The sequence below is a fragment of the Tamandua tetradactyla genome, chromosome 5 (genome assembly GCF_023851605.1).
Source record: "Tamandua tetradactyla isolate mTamTet1 chromosome 5, mTamTet1.pri, whole genome shotgun sequence".
NCBI classification, from domain to species: domain Eukaryota; kingdom Metazoa; phylum Chordata; class Mammalia; order Pilosa; family Myrmecophagidae; genus Tamandua; species Tamandua tetradactyla.
Genome location: NC_135331.1, coordinates 196,014 through 215,259, shown reverse-complemented (window position 1 = coordinate 215,259; position 19,246 = coordinate 196,014). Strand labels below are relative to the sequence as shown.

The window sequence follows — 19,246 nt, the reverse complement described above, 5'->3', positions numbered from 1 at the left end:
CATAGAGAGGAGTGAACTTTCTGAACTCCAAACCCACACAGAAAAGTGAGTGCACTTATGAAGACAAAAACCCTGCATGTCATCTGCTCCTTCCCTGCAAGTGTTGCACAGAGGTCACCACCACCGGTGAGAGACCCCACTTCAAGTCTAAAGCTGGTTGGGTTTCATGCAGACTGCAGAAATTCCTCAATTTCCCTTTTCTTGCCCTAGAAGAAATCGACATGGAACAGGAAGCCTCCTTAAAAGACTGCCTGGTATGATGGTAGCACAACATTGTGAATGTGATTAACAGCTTTGAAGTATATTTGTGAATGTGGTAAAAAAGAGAAATTTTAGGCCATGTATATGTTACTAGAATAAAAAATAAAAGAAAAAACATACAATTGTCCAACATGGTGAACCGTATTGTAAAGGATGGATTATAGTAGAACAATTATAACAGTGTTCTCTCATGAATCATAACTGTGCCACACTACTGCAAGGTGTGACTAATAGAGTGGTACATGGGAACTGTATTTTTTTTTAAAGTAAACATTTAAAAAGGACCACCTGGTAGGTACACCTGAGACATGGTGGGACTTCCTCTACAAAACTGATGTCAGCTCTCTCACTCCATGTTCCTCATCCCCGCCAGTCTACCATTTATTTCAGGGACCCGCACATGACATGCTGCTGGGTTACCTCACATCAGGGCCTGATCAACAGCTTTAGTTAGAAACACTCTGGAAATGATATGGACTGTTGAAATCCCCAGTACAATTCTAAAATAGGTTTATTGTTCCCACTGTTAAAAATAGTGAAGTTGAGGGTATTTTCTCCAGTGATGAAATAGTTCCAGTACTTTGATAGGGGTGTGAATGGCAGGGATGGATAATCAGGTAAAATTCAGCTAACTGTGGATAGACGCGTGAAAAAGTGGAGCAAAACGTTAGGGCTAGACTCTAGGTGGTGGATATATGGTGTTTACTGTTAAATTCTTCCAGCTTTTCGGTATGTTTGAAAATATTATGTAATGTTGGAAAAATTAATCAAACTCTGCACTTTAGGTCTGTACGTTACGCTATAGGTAATTGATATCCCAAAAAAGGAGTATTACCAGAGCTGAGGAGGGGATGGGTCAATAACGGAATGAAAAGAAAACAATACTCCTATTGGTTGACACATGTGATTGTTTAATTTTTAAAATATTTTTTAAAAGAAAAAAAATCCTTTTAATTTCCTGGGCAACTCCGGTTCTCTTGAGTAGATAGGTAAAAATTATCCTCGGTCTAGACGACTTTGAAGTAAAGGGCTGCTTTCTCCTTAAAATAAGCTTTTCTCGTCTTAAACGTCTCGCGCCTCCTACCCTGAATCCCGAGGAAGAAAACCCCCGTGGGCTGAGGGTTCCTGAAACAACCAGGACTGTGGAACCCACACCTCGACGCGGCCCGGGTGCGCCCCGCCCGGCCCCCAGTGCCCAGCCCGCCTGGACCTCTCCGCCCCCGCCAGCCTCCCGGCAAGACCCCGGCGCGCCCTGCACCCCGCCCGGCTCCAGCTCTGCTCACACACCTGCGCCCTGCCCCCGGGGTCCCGTTCCCGGCTTTGCGCCGACCCCGCGAGCAGCCGGGAGCCGCTCCACCCCGTGCGCCCGGACCCCGGACCCGGTCCCGCCCCTTAAGCCCCGCCAGGACCCCGCGCCCCGCCCCGCGCCGCAGGTCCCGCGGCAGGTCAGCGGTCACGCCACCCCGGCCCCGAGCGGCCCTGAGCGCCGGCAGCCCCTGGGTCCGCAGTGGGCGAACTGCCGGCGCTGGACGCCTCCGGGAAGCGGGTGCTGTTGGGCGCGCTGTTCCGGGAGCGCCGGGCGTCGTGGTCTTCGTGCGGTGAGTGCGGGCGGCGGAGAGAGCGCGGCGGGGTGGCAGGCGCAGGGGGCCTCCCCCGCCCGGGTGCGCGTCGGGGCCCTCGGAGGGTTCGGAGCCTGTGAGGGAGGGTCCGCCGGGCCGGGCCGGGCCTTTCCCGCCCACTAGGGGCTTGCGGGATGGGAACTGCTCCTCCCGTTCCTTTAACAGGAATGGGAGCCAGCCCCCAGAGCCGAGGCCCTTTTGTCAGGCAGAGGAGGAGCTCAGCCTGGATTGGGTGCAACCGGATTTTAATGCAAACCGGGCGCCTCGGGGACTCACCTCCCCCACTCCCCACCCTGTCTTGGCTATTAGCATCAAGCATGAAGAAATACTTGGTCCCTTCTGATCCTGGAGGATGTTATGTTGCTAATTTACCCTCTTTGCTCTGTTGTAATTTCAGCATTTTCAGTTTAATATCTGCAAGGAATATGTAGAAAATCCGGACAAAATCGCCAGGAGTTTTTTACAAGTAAGTTTTCTGAGAGCATAGGGTCTCGTGCCCACTTCAAGGGGACCTTCTGAAAGTACCTGTGGTTTATAAGAAGGGCTGTGGGTGTGTGTGGAGTGCACAGACACCCAGAGAGCCAGAGTTTTAGCTCCTCACCCCCTTTCTCCAAAAAAGAGGAGAGACACCTTAGCAATGGACGTCTGTCCTAATTTATTCAAGGCTGCCTGCTTATAAACCTACTAACCATGGTAGTCATTTTCATGTTACTTAATAGTCTGTTTTTAAATGTCGAACGATAATGATCAAAAACAAATTCTGGAAATTGCTGATATATTCTTCCTTTTGCTTCTTTTGTTACACTCCAAATGTTTGTTCACTGTAGAAAATATTATTTTGTCTTAAAGGTGAAAATGTGTAGTTGTTAATAGATGTGCATGCCTCGTCCTCATGACAGCCAGGTATCTATAGTTTCCTTCAGGCACATATATAAGTTTATCTCCAGGTAAGTTTTTGGTTTTTGTTTTAATATTTTTATTGAGATATCTTCATGCACATGCAGTCCATTCCAAAGTAAACAGTCAGTGGCACAAAATACCATCCCATAGTTGTGTAGTCATCACCATGATCATTTTTAGAACATTTCTATCACTCTAGAAAAATACAAAGAAAAAACTTATACATCCCAGACCCTTAACCCTCCCTGTCATTGACCACTAGTATTTCCATCTACCCAATTAATTTTACCCTTTGTTCCCCAATTATTTCATGTTTTATCCATTTTTTTTTTTACTCATCTGTCCATACCCTGGATAAGAGGAGCAACAAACACAAGTTTTTCACAATCACATCAGTCACACTGTAAATGTTATATATTTATACAGTCATGTTGAAGAATCAAGGCTACTGAAACACAGCTCAACAGTTTCAGGTACTTCCCTCCAGCCACTCCGATACACGATTAACCAGAAAGGGCTGTATGTAATGCATAAGAATAACCTTCAGAATAACCTCTCTACTCTGTTTGAAATCTCTCAACCACTGAAACTTTATTTTGTCTCATTTCTCTCTTCCCCCTTTTGGTCAAAAAGGCTTTCTCAGTCCAATGATGCCGTTTCCTGGCTCTTCCCCAGGAGTCCTGTTCCACATTGCCGGGGAGATTTACACGCCAGAGAGTCATGTCCCACACAGGGGTGAGAGCAGTGAGCTCATCCAATTGAGCTTTGTGTGAAGGGACTGGGCAGCGTTTCTGAATCTAAGATCTGTGTCCAATAGAAGATGTCAACTGGAATGTAAAAAAAGGTAAAATTGTCTAATTAAATAACCCAACTTTTATAGCTTTTATTCTTTTTTATGTATACCTTTGGGGGAAGTGAAGAGAATTATTATCTATATCATTTTGAAAATCTTGGCAAAAGAATTGTCTAAATTAATTGAACATTTTAGCATATAATTCTTTGCTCTGGCTCATGCAATTTTGCTGCTTTAAAAGCCTGTAGGTAGCATTAGAATGGAATAAAAAACTTGGGTTGAGGGAAGTTGTATAAAACATATAATTTCTTTTCTATTTTTTAGTTTTTAAACATATATAATTTCTAATCATCTGTGTCTGTCCTTTTTTTTTCTTTGAAGGAAGGAAATATCACCATTATAGTGATTGGACAGTCATCCTGACATTATACTGAGGTAAATATTAACATTAAATCTGTTCCAGAGATAAAAATTTTATTTGAGACACTAAATATAGGTAAAATTTGCATAAATTGCATTAGATGTTGTTACTTTTCTCTTATTTGTTCCTGTAAAAAATCCCAGCTGTTTTCTTTCTTTACCCTGTCTGCAACCTGACTGGATATTCTCAAGAAATCTGTGTTGATCCTGAGAGAGGAATTTATAAAAGATTGGGAATGAAAAGACGTGAAGAAATTGCCTCCTCAGGTAAGACATGACGTGTGTTACTTAGAAAAGCTGATGGTGTGTTTTCATGTTATACTCATAGGGGAGCAAATTCATAAATCAGACTTCCTTTTGTGATTCTAATAAGTGGTGTAGACGGATACACCAGGCTCTTAATAGGTTCCATTTCCTGGGTGTAATGACACAGAAGGCTGTTGTGAAGTTTAGTACCCCATTGTGGTCAGTGAGAGGGAGGGGTCAGGGGTTTAGGATGTATGGGTTTTTTCTTTTTATTTCTTTTTCTGGAGTGATGCAAAAGTTCTAAAAATGATCATGGGGATGAATACACAACTATATATAAATATATACATATATATTATACATATAAATAAAATACCAACTGTGCCAGAAAGGTGAGAGCAAGAAGGTCTGGGAAGGCTTTGCAGAGGAGGTAATGTCTAAGCTGTCCCCAGAAGGATTTAGCTGGGTGAGGACAAGGGTGGGGAAGCATGACAGAAAGTAGCATGTGCTAAAGCACAGAGGCATGAAAAGATGGGACTCGTGGCAGGTGGTGTCTCTGGCTGGAGTCTGGGAGCCAGTTGGGAGGTTGATATGAAACAACAGAGAGGTTGTGACCAACTGATGTCAGGTCTGGTGTGACAGGTCAAGAGGTTTGGGTTTATTCTGAAGGCTGTGAGGGAGTCAGACAATGTTTGAAGTGGAAAAGTGATAGAGTCACATACCCTCTGTGGAGGAGGAATTGGAGCAGGCCAAACCGAAGCCAGTGAGTTGGGTTGTGGTAATAGGCTAGAAAGAAATCCCAGGGCCTGCAGTGGAGACGGAGGGAGGAGGTGGGTCTGGGGTCTATTCATGAAGTTGGCATGGTCCCTTGGCAGATGTTGTTAAAGAAGGCAGTCTAAACTGATGAGCTGATGTAAACACAGTGTTTACATTCCCTCTCTCTCTATTTCTCTCTCTCTTCTTTTCTCTTCCATCTCTCTCTCTTTCTGTCTGTCTGCTTGCCTGCCTGCCTGCCTGCCTGCCTGCCTGCCTATCTATCTATCTATCTATCTATCTATCTATCTATCTATCTATCTATCTATCTATCTATCTATCTAATCTATCTCCCATAGCAGGACAGATTGCCAGCCTTACTTACTTTTTGGTATACTATCTTCATGTGCTATTATGGAGACTCAATATTTGTAAGTTCTGCATATCATTTAGCACTTTAAATATATAGACTGTGAGTTTTCACTCTAATTAAATCTCACTAGTCATTGCCAAAATAAGGTTATAGACTTGTAAAGAAAACAGATGAATTCTAAGCAAAATATGTCATTATAATTATTAGAGAGGGTATATTAAAATCTTTTAAACTCTGTTGACTTCTATTAAAGCACTGTATTTCAAAACTGAAAATGTTAGGTTTTCATAGAATAATTTTTAGCAATACCTCAATGAAAAGTATAAAGGCATAAATCTCAGGATTAGTATCAGAACAGTCCTACTTGAAAATTAAGACAATGAAAAGATATTACATAATTATAATTTAAAATACTGAGTTTTATAACACTTTAAAAATGTTCAGTGAAGGTGAAGATTTCAAAATAGGGAAGAATCATCAAGAGTTTTTTTTTAATCAATAGAATAATGTTATATATATATTTTAAACTTTTTATTTGGCAGTAAATAATTTGGCAATAAATTATTTATTTGGCAATAAATAATTTCAAACTTACAGGATAGCAGCACAATTAATACAAACCCCATATACAGAGAACACCAACAAACCCCCTCCACCAGATACCCGGAACTGTCAGTTTTAACATTTTGCCTCCTTTGCCCTGTCCGTCTGTCCGTCCATCTATCTATCTATTTTCTGAACATCTGAGAGTAGGTTGTCCACATTTTACTCCTTGGCACATAATACTTCCATGTACATTTCCTATAAACTAGCATATTCATTTATATAATCACCTTAAGTGTACTTTATCAAGCTCCAAAAACTTAAATCTATGAAGTTAAGATATAAGGGTTACAATCTATATGCCACTATTTTCTTATGTCCCACTAATGTCCTTTTGGGCCTTTTTACCTCCATTCTTGGCTCCCATCTAGGATCATGTATTACATTTAATTGTCATTATCTCTTCAGCTTTTCTTTTTTTTTTTTGTAGAATCATATATTCAACATAAACCTTCCCATCCCAGCCCCTCCCAGCACACATTGCAGTAGGATTAGTCACATTCAGTGTTGCAGCATCTTCACCAGTATCCATTACTATAACTTTCCCCTCACCCCAGATAAAACCCTGCACTCACTTTGCATTAACTCCTTATTGCCTTGACTCCCACCCCTGGTAACCTGTGCTCTACTTTCTGTCACTATGAGTTTGCATGTTCTCTAATACTTAAGTTTCTTCATGGTTACCATGGGTTAAATTTAACCCACCAAGTTTCTAACAATCTCATTTTGCTTAGCTACCAATTTAACAACTTCAATACCATCATAAACTATGCTCCCAAACCCCTTCACCCACCCAATTCTATGTACCTCGTATCACAAATTACATAGTTACACATTATGAGTCCCAGACATTGATTTATCATATCTTATGCATGTGCCTTTTAGATCCCATAGGAAGTAAAAAGTGGAGTTACTAATACAAAATACAGTATTACTGGTATTTATATTTGCCCATGATATTAATTTACTGGAGGTTTTTATTTCTTCATGTGGCTTTGATTTCATGTCTAGTGTCCTTTCCTTTCAACCCACAGGACTCCCTTTGGCATGACTTGTAGGGTGAGTCTGATGGTGAGTAAGTCCCTCACTCTGTTTTTCCAGGAATGTCTTAATTCTTCCCTCGTTTTTAAAGACAGTTTTGCCAGATACAGACTCATGGTTGTCTTTGGTTCCTTTTCATAATTTCCATCTCACTATCGATACTCTCTTTGTGCTCATCTGTCATTTTCCTGATTTCCTGTAGTTCTTTGTCCATGTTTTCTTTTAGCTCTTTGGGCATATTTAGGACAATTTTTAAAAATGTCTTTGTCTGGAATGTTCCAGGTCTGAGCAGCCTCATTGGTGGTTTCTGGTGCTTTAATCTTCTCCTTTGCCTGGGCCATCACTTCCTGTTTCTTTTTGAGTTGTATTATTTTGACTAAACTTGGAAATTTTGATGTTTTAATGCATCATTGCTGGAATTTTGACTCTGAAGCATGCATCCCTTAAATTTATATCCCGCTACTGTTATGACAGAGCTTTCCTTGAATGTCAGAAACTGACAAAGAAAGGAAGACAGAAAGAAAGGGAAAAGAAAACACCTTCCCCAGTCTTTGCAGAAGGCCTGGGCAGGTGTTCTCCCTCAGTTCTTTTCCATACAGTGAGTCTGGAAATAGTTCCAGGCCAAGCCCTCCCTGGTCCTTTCTGCAGGTGTACTGGGCATGCAGGTTTGACCCTAAGAAATCCCATCTACATGGGTGTGAATGTCCTCTCTTCCCTAGGAAATGTTTTCCTCATGGTCCTGGCCACTGCACTGCTCATCCTACAGTCAGCAGCCCCTCACCCCAGGCAGCCACTTGCCTGCTGTCTGTATGGCGATCAGTGAACCACCTTCCATGTGCAGAACCAGCTCTGGGAGGGCGAGCCCCTTGGGCCATGGCCAGACAGATTGGGCCAGACACACATGTTCCCAGTGTGCGCATGAGGGCTGCTCTGCTCCCTCTGGAACTGGGGCCAGGGATCTGCACTGGGGACCCGAGTGGCTCCACGCTCAGCTGGTGGTGAAATAAGGAAGAGGCCAGCCAGGCTGTTGTGAGATCCCACCACTTTTAAGCCTTTTTTCTTGATTCTGGGCTGGCTTGCCTGATACTGCAGTTTTTTTTTTTTATTGTATAGTATAACATATATGCAAGCAAAGAAATAAAAAAGCAATAGTTTCTAAAGCATTCTTCAACAAGTGGTTATAGAACAGATCCCTGAGTTTGTCATGGGCTACCATATGATGCTCATATTTTTCCTTCTCGCTGCTCCAGAATAGACGAGGCAAGAGGGCTGTATTCCCATCTCTAGCTTCTATGTATCTCTAAGTCCCCTGTATTCTATATTATAAGCCTCTGATTATACCTTTATGCTGGTCATAAAAGTAGACTCATATAGTATCTATCCTTTTGTGTCTGGCTAACTTCACTCGGCATTATGTCCTCAAGGCTCATCTTGTTGTGTGCTTCAGGATGTCATTTTGTCTTACTGCTGCATAATATTCCATTGTATGTGTATTCTACATTTTGTTGATGCACTCATCTGTTGATTGGCATTTGGTTTGTTTCCATCTTTTGGCAATTGTGAATAATGCTGCTATGAACATTGATGTGCAAATGTCTGTGTTGTTGCTTTCCGCTCTTCTGGGTATATACCAAATAGTGCTATTGCTGGGTCATAGGGCAACTCGATATTTAGTTTCCTAAAGAATTGCAAAACAGTCTTCATTGTGGTTGCACCATTATACATTCCCACCAGCAGGGCAAAAGTGTCCCAGTTTCTCCACATCCTCTCCAACATTTATAGTTTCCTGTTTGTTTAATAGTAGCCATTCTTATAGGTGTGAGGTGGTATCTCATGGTAGTCTTGGTCTGCATTTCCCTTATAGGCAATGAAAATGACCATTTCTTCATGTGCTTTTGAGCCATCTGTATTTGCTCTTTGGAAAAATGCCTATTCATATCTTTAGCCCATTTTATAATTGGGTTTATTCTTTTGTTGTTGAGTTGTATGATTTCTTTGTATATACAGGAACTCAAACCTTTGTCCGATATGTGATTTCCAAATATTTTCTCCCATTGAGTTGGCTGCCTCTTCATCTTTTTGACAATGCTTTTGAGGTGCAGAAGCATTTGAAATTAAGGAGTTCCCATTTATCTATTTTTTGTTGTTGTTGTTTGTGCTTTGTGTGTAAAGTTTAGGAAGCTGCCTCCTATTACTAGGTCTTAAAGATGTTTCCCTACATTTTCTTCTAGAAGCTTTATGATGCTAGTCTTATATTTAGGTGTTAACTTTGAGTTAATTTTTGTGTAAAGTGTAAGATAGGGGTCCTTTTCATTCTCTTGGCTATTGATACCCAGTTCTTCCATGCCCAATTATTGAAAAGACTATTTTGTTCCAGTTCAGAACATTTGGGGACCTTGTCAAAAAAGTAGTTGACCATAGATTTGGTGGTCTGCTTCTGCAGTCACGATTCCATTGGTCAGTGCTTCTGTCTTTGTGCCAGAACCATGTTGTTTTGACCACTGTGGCTATATAATAGGTTTTAAAGTCAGGGAATATTAATCCTCCCACTTCATTCTTCTTTTTTAGGATGCTTTTAGCTATTCGGAGTCTCTTTCCCTTCCAGATAATTTAGGTTGTTGGCTTTTTAAAAATATTCAAAGTAGGTTCCTGGAATTTTGATTGGTACTGTGTTTAATCTGTAGATAAATTTGTTCCAGAAATGGAACAAAATGAAATAAGAATGACTGAAAGATAGAACTGTTGATGCAGCTGTCTGGCCCTAAGGACATCCTCAAGTCATGAGGTCAATACCAGCCTTGTGACTGAAGAGGTGGGGTCAACTCCCCAGAGCTTAGAGAGGATGTGGCCACCACCTGGTATTTCAAGAGGATGAGTCCTGGGGTTTGAATGGGGTTTTAATAAAATATGATTGTTGTTTTAGGAAGAGTGAGCTTGGACACAGTAGGGTGAAATAGAGAGACAGCCATGTGATGGAGTCAAAGATTGAATCAGACTGCTAGAAGCAAAGGAATTTCATTGCCACCCATTAGAAGCCAAGAGAGAGGTATGTAATGCATTCTCTCCTTTCAGAGGAGGCAAGGCCCTGATAACACATTTATGTTAGATGTCTAGCCTCCAAAAGTGTAAGACACTAAATGTGCTGTTTTAAGCCAGTCCATCTGTGGTACTTTGTGCAGCAGCCCCAGCAAACTAAGATGATAAAGGTTTGTTCTTTGAAACAGCAACAATATTGGTGAACTTTTACTACAGTAACTGTAAAAAAGAGACAATTCAAATTACTAAAAGCAGAAATGAAAGCGAGAATATTACCCTCAACTATAACATCTACAAATTATTAACCCAGATGAAATGGGCAAATTTCTAGGAAGACACAAACTACCTAAACTGACCCTGAAGAAATAGAAATACTGAAGAGACCCAAACCAAGTAAGGAGATTGAATCAGTAATGTAAAACCTTCCAAAAAAGAAAAGTCCGCAATTGCTTGACTTCATTAGTGTTTTACCTAACCTTTAAAGAATGAGCATCTGGCCTTCTCAATCACTTCCAAAATGTAGGAGATATGAGGGAACACGTCCTGACTCATTCTGGGAGACCAGCCTTTCGAAGATAGCAATGCTAGCCCAAAATATTAAGATAAAATACAGACTAATATTTCTTAGAAATATTGATCCAAAATGCTCCATAAGTAGCAAATTCAATCAAGCTGCATTTTTAAGATATAATACACTGTTATAAGCAGAACTTACCCCAGGAATAAAGGGTAATTCAGCTTATAAAAATAAGCTAATATAATGTGCCATGTAAATAGGATGCAGGGAAAAACCCATGATAATCCTAATTGAGACAGAAAAAGCATTTGATAGAACAACACCCATCCATAATAAAATTACTCAACAAACTGGAGCTATAAAAGAAATCTCTCAGCATCAAGAAGGACCTTAGTAAAAAACACATGGGTATCATTTAAAACAGATATTTTTATTGACAAAACTTCACACAGATACAGTCCATGCATGGTGTACAAGCAATGGCTCATGACATCATCACATAGTTGTGAATTCATCATGATAATTTTTAGAACATTTTCATAACTCCAGAAAAAGAAATGAAAATAAAGGAAGGACTCATCATTCCATACCCCTAAACCCTCCCTCTCCTTGACCACTGGTTTTTCCATCTACCCAATTTATTTTACCCCTATTATTAATTTCTTTTTATCCATTTTTCTTTACTCATCTGTCCATATCCTAGATAAAAGGAGCATCAGAAACAAGGTTTTCACAATCACACAGTGACATTGTAAAAGTTATATCTTCATACAATTATCTTCAGGAGTCAAGCCTTCTGGAACCCAGCTCAACTTTTCAGGTACTTCCCTCCAGCCACTCCAGTACACCTCCAGGATAACCTCTTAACTCTGCCATGGAAAGTGTATTTTGTTTCATTTCTCTCTCACTCCTTTTGGCCAAGAAGTGTTTTTCAAACCCTTGATGCTGGGGCCCAGCTTTTCCTGGGATTTCTGTTCCACATTGCCAGGGAGATTTGCACCCCTGGGAGTTATGTTCCATGCAGTGGGAAGGGCAGTGAGTTCACCTGCTAGTTGGCTTAGAGAGAGAGGCCACATCTGAGCAACAATAGAGCTTCTCTGGGTGTGAAACTTAAGCTCAATTTTAAGTAGACTTAGCCTAAACTTTGCAGGAATAAGTTTCTTATGGGCTGTTCTAGTTTGCTAACAGCCAGAAATGGAATGGCTTTTTAAAAGGGGAATTTAATAAGTTGCTAGTTAACAGTTTTTAGGCTGTAGAAATATGCCAGTTAAATCAAGTTTATAGAACTATCCAATCTAAGGCATCCAGGGAAAGATACCTTGATTCAAGAAGGCTGGTGAAGTTCAGGATTTCTTTTTCAAGTGGAAGGGCGCATAGTGAACATGGCATCATCTGCTAGCTTCCTTTCCAGCTCTCTGGGAGGCATTTTCCTTCTTCATCTCCAAAATTTGCTGACCAGTGGACTCTCTGCTTTGTGGTTCTGTGACATTCTGTCATCCTTCTCTGTTCTCTTTGAGTCTCACTTTTATAGGATTCCAGTAGAGTAATCAAGACTCACCTAGAATGGGTGGAGACACATCTCCATCTAATCCAGTTTAACAACCTCTCTTGATAGATTCACATCTCCAGGGAGATGATGTAATTAAGGTTTCAAACATACAGTACTGAATAGGGATTAGAAGAAACAGCTGCCTTTACAAAATGGGATTAGAATGAAAAAATGGCTTTTCTAGGTTACAAGCATCCTTTCAAACCAGCACAGGAGCAAACCCCAATGTTGAGGGCTCAGTCTGTTGATTTGGTTTTCCCTATTGCTTATAAGAAAAAAAAAGCACAGTGGTCATCTTAAATGGTGAAAAACTAAAAACTTTCTTACTAACAGGAAGGTGGCAGAATAAGATAGGTTGAGTTCACCCCAGCTACAATGAACAGCTAGAGAAGTGACAGAAAAATGACTGGGACATCGATTCCAGGGTGTAAGTGACCTGGGACTGTCTTCTATACCACTTAGGGTTGCTCTGGTTGCAAAAACTGAGGAATTGAGACACATAGAACCAGAGACCAACCTGTTAGTGCAGAGTCTAATGTGCCCCTTTCCAAAGAGAGGCCCAGATCCCTCAGGAGTGCAGAGACAGGGGGACAGGGACTAGGAAGTAAGCCAAGCCATGTTTCTTGAACATGTTGCACCCAAACATGCTGCTCCTGCTCTGCACTTCCCCCACACCCAGGCATCTGAACCCCATCACCCACCCATTCACGGCCTTCAAGCATGCCTGCCTCAAAGCCCCCACACATCCTCACCCCACACAAACCCGCTCGCCTGCCCCAGAATGACACCTGTCTCCCATGCAAGTGCACAGTCTCACCCCACCCCTCCTGGGAACTGTGAACCTGCTCCCAGTCCCTAGCCCCGTCCCCTCCCTACCCCCTCTAGGTAGTCGCCTGCACATCAAGTCTGCATGTGCTCACGTGATAGCGGGACAATATCTGCCCAGAGACCTTAGAGTTATGCAACCCCCCCCAACCCTGTACATGCGTACATCAGTGTCTGGTCTCCCTGACCCACACACGTGCATGCGTACATCAGTGTCTGGTCTCCCCTGACCCTGTACATGCGTACATCAGTGTCTGGTCTCCCCTGACCCACACACGTGCATACGTACATCAGTGTCTGGTCTCCCCTGACCCACACACGTGCATGCGTGCATCAGTGTCTGGTCTCCCCTGACCCACACACGTGCATGCGTACATCAGTGTCTGGTCTCCCCTGACCCACACACGTGCATGCGTGCATCAGTGTCTGGTCTCCCCTAACCCTGTACATACGTACATCAGTGTCTGGTCTCCCCTGACCCACACACGTGCATGCGTGCATCAGTGTCTGGTCTCCCCTGACCCACACACGTACATGCGTACATCAGTGTCTGGTCTCCCCTGACCCACACACGTGCATGCGTACATCAGTGTCTGGTCTCCCCTGACCCACACACGTGCATGCGTGCATCAGTGTCTGGCCTCCCCTAACCCTGTACATACGTACATCAGTGTCTGGTCTCCCCTGACCCACACACGTGCATGCGTGCATCAGTGTCTGGTCTCCCCTGACCCACACACGTGCATGCGTGCATCAGTGTCTGGTCTCCCCTGACCCACACACGTGCATGCGTACATCAGTGTCTGGTCTCCCCTGACCCACACACGTACATGCGTACATCAGTGTCTGGTCTCCCCTGACCCACACACGTGCATGCGTACATCAGTGTCTGGCCTCCCCTGACCCACACACGTACATGCGTGCATCAGTGTCTGGTCTCCCCTGACCCACACACGTGCATGCGTGCATCAGTGTCTGGTCTCCCCTGACCCACACACGTGCATGTGTACATCAGTGTCTGGTCTCCCCTGACCCACACACGTGCATGCGTACATCAGTGTCTGGTCTCCCCTGACCCACACACGTGCATGCGTACATCAGTGTCTGGCCTCCCCTGACCCACACACGTACATGCGTACATCAGTGTCTGGTCTCCCCTGACCCTGTACATGCGTACATCAGTGTCTGGTCTCCCCTGACCCACACACGTGCATGCGTACATCAGTGTCTGGTCTCCCCTGACCCAACCCTGTACATGCGTACATCAGTGTCTGGTCTCCCCTGACCCACACACGTGCATGCGTGCATCAGTGTCTGGTCTCCCCTGACCCACACACGTGCATGCGTACATCAGTGTCTGGCCTCCCCTGACCCCCAACCCTGTACATGCGTACATCAGTGTCTGGTCTCCCCTGACCCACACACGTGCATGCGTGCATCAGTGTCTGGTCTCCCCTGACCCTGTACATGCGTACATCAGTGTCTGGTCTCCCCTGACCCACACACGTGCATGCGTGCATCAGTGTCTGGTCTCCCCTGACCCACACACGTACATGCGTACATCAGTGTCTGGCCTCCCCTGACCCACACACGTGCATGCGTACATCAGTGTCTGGCCTCCCCTGACCTACACACGTGCATGCGTACATCAGTGTCTGGTCTCCCCTGACCCACACACGTGCATGCGTACATCAGTGTCTGGTCTCCCCTGACCCTGTACATGCGTACATCAGTGTCTGGTCTCCCCTGACCCTGTACATACGTACATCAGTGTCTGGCCTCCCCTGACCCACACACGTACATACGTACATCAGTGTCTGGCCTCCCCTGACCCACACACGTACACGCGTGCATCAGTGTCTGGTCTCCCCTGACCCACACACGTACGTACGTACATCAGTGTCTGGCCTCCCCTGACCCACACACGTACATGCGTGCATCAGTGTCTGGTCTCCCCTAACCCTGTACATGCGTACATCAGTGTCTGGTCTCCCCTGACCCACACACGTGCATACGTACATCAGTGTCTGGTCTCCCCTAACCCTGTACATACGTACATCAGTGTCTGGTCTCCCCTGACCCACACACGTGCATACGTGCATCAGTGTCTGGTCTCCCCTAACCCTGTACATACGTACATCAGTGTCTGGTCTCCCCTGACCCACACACGTGCATACGTACATCAGTGTCTGGTCTCCCCTGACCCACGCACGTACATGCGTACATCAGTGTCTGGTCTCCCCTGACCCACACACGTGCATGCGTGCATCAGTGTCTGGCCTCCCCTGACCCACACACGTGCATGCGTGCATTTCTGCCACACCCTCCCAATTCTGGGCAAGTTCGGTCCTGTGCATCCAGCCCCACCCATGTGAGTGTAACCCCACCCCACTGGCTATGAGCTCTTCACACATGCACATAAGGACTCCATTCCCAGATGCTCACACACTACCACCCTGTCCCCCAGATGCATGCATATGCATAGCCACATCCTGCTATGCACCCCAACATCTGTGCACCAACCTCTTGACACCTGCATCCCATAAACCCTGCCCTGCACAAGTGCAGGTCTTCGCCCCACCCCCCGGCACAAGCGCCCTACTCCCACACCTGGCAGATCCTCATGTGCATATCTGTGCCACATAGCCCCTGCCCTGCACATGCATTACTCTGTTCCCCACCCTCCTGCAGTTGCACACCTGTTAGGGACCTGCCCACCTGACATCACCAACCCCTGACCAATGTCTGTAACCCCATGGCCTGTGCCCCAACCCTGCACACTGTGCATCACATCCCAGCCCCCTCATAGACCCCTACCCCTATACAAGGACACATCTGCACTATGCCCAATCTGGGCCCCCTCCCAAGCACTGTGTTACCCACAATCCCCACATTCCATATACCCACCCACATGCTGCCCACGTACCAAACTCCGTGTGTCCACAAAGCCCCCATCTGCCACCCTCCACACCCTACCTCTGTGTCACCCATGTCACACACTGCTGGTATGTGCCAAGGCCTGCCTGAGCTGCACTCCACCCCATGACCCTCACACTCACCTCCACAGCCCAGTGCCCTGCACTCCAGGCTCACAGGCATCAGCATAGCATCCCCAACCTGTACCTATGCATGTGCCACAACCTGTCACCACATGGATGTGCCCCACATCCTGCTCCACATCCATCCCACAAATACAAAGCTTTAGACTGCTGAATGAAATCAACTTCCAAAGGAACCCTATCAAGATATTTGCATGTCTCAAAGGCCACAGAAGATCTCTAACCATATGAAAATGCAGAAAGGTAGAGCCCAGCCTAATGACCAAATAAGACAGCAGAGGAGACACAGACTTTGAAACAACTAATCAAAGTTGTTCATATAAATCTACTATATAAAGTAAATGGGATGGCTAATGACATAAAGGAGATCAAGAAGACACTAAAAGAGCATAAAGAGGAATTTGAAAGAATGAACAGAAAAATAGCTGATATCATAGAGGTAAAAGATGCTGTAAACCAAATAAAAAATATAGTAGAGATACAAAACAGCAAATTTCTAGAGGCAGAAGAAAGAACAAACTAGAGAAGAGGAGAACTGACTTTGAACATACAAATGAGTACGTGGGAAAAAATGGAAAGATGTAAATTGGAGTTCAGGGAAATGATGGACAAAACAAAGTGCACAAATATATGAATCATCAGTGTCTCAGAAAGAGAACAGAAGAGTAAACAGCTAGAAAGATTAGTTCAGCATATAATGGGGGAAAACATCTCAACCCTTACAAAAAACATAAATATGCAAATCAAAGAAGCCCAGTGAACTCCAAATAGAATAAATCCAATTAGGCCTACTCCAAGATACATGCTAATCAGTCTCAAATGAAGATAAGCAGAAAATCCTGAAAGCAGCAAGAGAAAAACAATCTACTACATATAAAGGAAAACATGCAAAATTGAGTTGGGACTACACAACTGGTGCTGATGGTGGCAAGATGGTAGTGAATGATGTATTTAAGATTCTGTAAGACAAAGACTTCCAGTTAATAATTCTCTACCCAGCCAAATTGTCCTTCAAAAGTGAAACACTTAGAATGGGCATAGCTCAAATACCCCTAAAGTGTGGGAAAAAGATCAAAGCTGATGGTGGAGTTATACAAATAATGTAGGACTTAACAAATGAGTATGATTGCTGTATTAATATATTGATATTTCTTTTAGTTTCCAGTATCTTAGAGCAGCTAGCAGTAAAAATTGTGGAATTGTAACCTATACCAGACTCTGAAACCTGTTCTATAACTAATTGTTACAATGTGCTTCGAAATTGTTTTTTTGTATGCAGGTTATTTTTCAGAAAAAAATAAAAAGTTGATTGTGATGATAAATGCATAGCTATATGATGATATCGTGAACCATTTGTTGTACATTTTGGATCATTACATCATATGTGAATATGTAATATATGTCAATAAAAATAAAATAAAAAGTTATGAAAATGAAAAAAAAACTTTCTTACTGAAATCAGAGAATACACATGGATGCCTGCTCCTGCCAATTCTATTGAACATTGTATTGGAAGTTCTGGGACAAGGAATTAGGCTGGTAAAGGAAATATGTGGCATCCATATTGGAAAGGAGTAAATAAAACTTTATTCCCCAATGACATGATCCTTCTCATAGAAAATCCAAAGAATCCACAAGAAAACTGTTAAAAAATGAAGTCAGCAAAGTTGGAGCCTACAAGATAAACGTGAAAAAACCAGTTGTGATTGTGTACACCAACAAAGAACAAATTAAATGGAAATAAAAATTCCTTTCACTCTAGCAACTAAGAACATGCACCAATGAAAGACTATCCTAAATAGATAAAATGAAAATGAAACCTGTTTAAGGGAAAGTAAGTTTGTTTTTTCTTCTCCAAGGAAGCTCATATGATACTGAGTAGGGCCTAAATTGTCAAAGACTGAAATTTGCATCTATAAGGAGGTCAAATCCACAGGGCCTTCAGAAATCCAACACTTTGAAGACTCAGTCCCTGCCTTCAGCTCACCCAGCTCTGCTTGTGATCCCAGCACAGGCCTGGTCAACTGAGCCTGGAGGAGATTGTGTACCTGGCCCTCCTTTTCCCCCACCCCCTGTCCCCACCTTCTCCCCTCCTTTCTTCCTCCATTCCCTCCACTTTGTCTGATGCTGCATCTCCAGGACCTCCCAGACTTCTGTATGGCCCTCTGTAAGAGCAGCACACTATGTCGAAGAGGCAAAGCATAGCAAAATTTATAAAGGGGAACGCGAGTGCACAGATAGGGCAGTTCCAGGAGTGAGCTCCACAGCCAGAGAGACACCAGTAAATACCAGTGCTTCCACAGCAGTGACAGGCAGGTTCCTCATCTGAAAAGGAGGGTGTCATTAAAACTGCCCTGTGATGTCATTCTCAGAGCAAAGGTGTCACCTGTACATCATTTGAAAAGCAGTGTCCACCAGCCAGCAACCTTTGAAGATGAAGAAGGAACATGCCTCCCAGGGAGCTTCCTGAAACAGGAATCCAGGAGAAGAAGCTAGCAGATGATGCTGTGCTCACCATGGTCCCTTCCAGATGTGTGAGGCACCCTGACTGTGTTCACCATGTGCCTTTGCAGATGAGAGAGAAACTCTGTGTTCACCATGTGCCTTCTGACTTGAGAGAGAACCTCTGAACTTCATCGACCTCCTTGAACCAAGGTATCTTTAGCTGGATGACTTAGAGTGGAATTGCTATAGACTTGTTTCAATTCGGACATTTTCTGGGCCTTAAAAGTGTAAACTAGCAACTTCATCACTTCGCCTTTCAAACCCATTCCGTTTCTGGTGTATTGCATGCCTGCAGCAAGCAAACCAGAACCGATTTTGGTACCGGAGAGTGGGCTGCTGCTGCTGCAGTTTGCAAATACCAAAGATGTTGGAACAGCTTTTGAAATGGGTAAGGGGAAGGATGTGGGAGAATTGTGAGACCCTTGAAAGAGAAGGCCTGGAATGCTTTGAAGAGACTGTGGGTAGAAATGCGGACTGTAAAGATCCCTCTGACGAGGCCGTAACCAGAAGGAGGCGCGTGTGATTGCCAATTGGAAGGCAGGTGATCCTTTTTTCAAATAGCAGATAATTGGGCAGCACGGATGAGGGGCTTGGTCTGGAAGGTAGATTTTAAATGCCACGGATTTGGATATTTAGCAGAAGAGATCTCCAAGTGAAAGGTCGAAAGTGCAGCCTGGTTTCTCCTCACCCCTTATTTTGAGATATGGCCCGAGAGAGATTAGCTGAGTCCTGAACTCTTGGGTCTG

At 43.9% G+C, this 19,246-nt stretch overlaps 1 protein-coding gene and 1 long non-coding RNA gene across 7 annotated transcripts in view; both read left to right on the top strand.

The window, feature by feature from the left end:
* LOC143683444 (zinc finger protein 510-like) overlaps positions 1–19,246 on the top strand; it is a 98,928-nt gene that overhangs the window by 59,748 nt on the left and 19,934 nt on the right. The window contains exons 1-2 of one of the 3 annotated variants that reach the window (XM_077159497.1): positions 9,964–10,055; positions 11,266–11,382. The exons of 1 other annotated variant lie outside the window; for it this stretch is intronic. The gene's annotated coding sequence lies outside the window, so the exon portion shown is untranslated. Of the gene's footprint in view, positions 1–9,963; positions 10,056–11,265; positions 11,383–19,246 lie in introns of those variants that run through there. One more of the 3 variants, XM_077159496.1, reaches the window with a different exon arrangement.
* On the top strand, positions 1,707–4,295 carry LOC143682202 (uncharacterized). 4 transcript variants are annotated; one of them, XR_013175028.1, is made up of 5 exons: positions 1,707–1,859; positions 2,730–2,827; positions 3,414–3,624; positions 3,955–4,008; positions 4,138–4,295. It is a non-coding gene; the product is annotated as an uncharacterized LOC143682202 (long non-coding RNA). The 4 variants fall into 4 exon arrangements; XR_013175029.1 differs by lacking the exon at positions 2,730–2,827 and having other exon boundaries at positions 3,456–3,624; XR_013175027.1 differs by lacking the exon at positions 2,730–2,827.